The sequence below is a fragment of the Montipora foliosa genome, chromosome 9, assembly GCF_036669935.1.
Source record: "Montipora foliosa isolate CH-2021 chromosome 9, ASM3666993v2, whole genome shotgun sequence".
NCBI classification, from domain to species: Eukaryota; Metazoa; Cnidaria; class Anthozoa; order Scleractinia; family Acroporidae; genus Montipora; species Montipora foliosa.
In genome coordinates this window covers 16,859,606-16,862,105 of record NC_090877.1, presented here as the reverse complement: position 1 = coordinate 16,862,105, position 2,500 = coordinate 16,859,606, and the positions used below count along the sequence as shown (strand labels likewise).

Genomic DNA, 2,500 nt, shown 5'->3' with positions numbered 1-2,500 from the left:
ATCAACGAAATTCGATCTTGTGAAAACTAGTTTACACATACTGTACTGTGTGCTCAGACCTCGGCATATACTCTCTCGACTTATAATAATGATAATAAATATATATTAAACTGCAACTTCGCACGTGTTACTCGCAACCGCGTATCATCGCATTCCTCTAACTTTGCCAACCTGGTTGTGGCTAAGCGTTTCGTTAGTATCACGACGGATCCACGGCGATTATTGATGTGTGTCCTCAATGCTAATCTTTGACAAATAAGCCGGCGGCCTTCATGGACTTAGTAAACGACAGTAAAGCTGACTTATTCGCTGTTTCTGCAACCTGGCTTACGGACATCGCGGGACAGCTATTCTTGCTGAAATTACACCTCATGGATACAAGCTTCAACACTGTCCACGCGGTAATCGCAGAGGGGGTGGCACTGCACTTATCTTCAGGGAAAGTATAGACGTTCTTAATGTGTCTGTTACTTGTAAATCATCATTTTGAAGTGTCCTGAATGGTTGATCAAGGCTACGGCTACTTCTCGTTTGCGTGCTGTTATAATTTACAGGCCTCCATATTCGGTTAACCAACCTGTGACTACTTCCACATTCTTCGCTGAGTTCACTGATTTTCTCGAGTCTTTAGTCATGTCAAGCGAATCTTTGTTGATTTTGGACGATTTTAACATTCACATGGACCTACCTGACCAAGAATCTGGACCTACCTGACCAAGAATCTGTTAGATGTTGAACTTCAGGCCCGGGTTGCTCGAAGCACGGTTAGCGCTAACCTGCGTTAAATACCATGGAAACCTAGAGGTTTTGATACCTTTTAACCAACGGTTAGCGCTAACCAGGCTTCGAGCAACCGGCCCCAGGTCTGAGTTGCTGGAAACCTGGGGCCGGTTCCTGGAAGAAGGAATAATTTATACCAAGTATAACAGTTATTCCAGGGATAAATTTGCTATTATGACAGAACAGAATTTATTCCGTGAATAAAGGTATTCCTGGAATAAGGCACATTTATCCCTGGAATAGAGTTATTACACCTTTCAGGAACCGGACCCTGGTGACATCAGATTAAAAATAATCTCTTCCCTTAACTTAATCTGCTTATCGTTCCTATCACAGCACTGAGACTTCATTGTTGAAGGTAATGAATGATCTACTCATCTGTTATTAGATTTGAGCGCCGCCTTTGACACCATTCACCACAGGATTTTGGTAAATACGCTTCCGACTGAACTCGGTGTTTGCAGCACTGCCCTTTCCTGGCTCAGGTCGTACCTGGAAGGGAGATCCCAAAGAATCTGCATAAAGGACACTCTTTCGCAGCCATTTGATTTAAAATGGGGTGTTCCTCAATGTTCATGCTTTGGCCCACTTTTGTTTACTATCTACACATGTGATTTGTTCTCTATTCTGGAGTCTTATTTATCAACTTCACACGCTTACGCGGACGACACGCAATAGGCCACTTGCACTAAGAGGTCACGTGACCAGTGCTTCCCTTCCTTAATATCAGGAAATCCTTATCTAGAAGCAGCACTGATTCACTAGTTCATGCGTTTGTCACTAGCAAAATCGACTACTGCAATAATTTACTTTATGGGTTGCCAAAATATCAAGTGTTAAAACTGCAGTGTGTTTTGAAAGCTAGGTCTCGATTGGTTTATTGCGCCCCCAAATTTGCCACATCACGCCTCTGCTTCGTGAACTACATTGGCTGCCTGTCTGCTACCTTGTCGGATATAAAATATCAGTTGTTGCATGGTATGGCACGTGATTATTTGTGCCATGATACACGTTCTACCTCCGTCTGAGTATGACTTACGGCGCAATCATGACCCTAGAGTCTTATCAACATCACCAGAAGTAAGAACCAAGAAGACTTCGGAGGACAGGTCATTTAGTTGTGCTGTTCCTATAGACTTTGGAACCTTCTTCTATCTGATCTGAGGTCTATTTCCAGCCTTAACATTTTTAAAAGAAGACGTAAACCTTTTTATTTATAATTAAGGCATTTAATTAGGGATTTCCGAATTGTAATTTTTAATCTTATTCCATATCTTATCCTAGCAATGTAATTAAGGAATTTAGGATTTTTAAACTTTAAGTCTTAGTCTCAGGGCGCGTTTGAGTGACCCTATTCCGGAATAAGAATACGTGGATTGATGATTAAAACGGTATGTTTGGCGCGTTTTGAAGCAGCAAGGATGATAAAAATACGTTTAAAATACAATTTTAGTGTGAATCTCCGTAAAAACGAAGGATTCCTAACTTATATTCCATGTATTTTTATTCCGGAATACGGTCAATCGAACGCACCCGTAAGTCTTTATATGTAAGGCGCAGTTGAATATTTATATAGAAACTGCGCGGTATAAATTAATAAAGTATTAATTAGTATGTGTAATCAAATGGCGACGAGTGAAATTAGGAGATAATTTCACGCGCGTTTTGTCAAAATTCTGATAATTTCCCGAGCCTTTAGGCGAGGGAAATTATCAGAATT

General features: G+C 40.9%; 1 protein-coding gene across 2 annotated transcripts in view; it reads left to right on the top strand.

Annotated features, from left to right (window-relative positions):
- Window positions 1–2,500, top strand: part of LOC137970954 (cytochrome b-c1 complex subunit 2, mitochondrial-like) — an 88,187-nt gene that overhangs the window by 77,361 nt on the left and 8,326 nt on the right. The window lies entirely within an intron of this gene.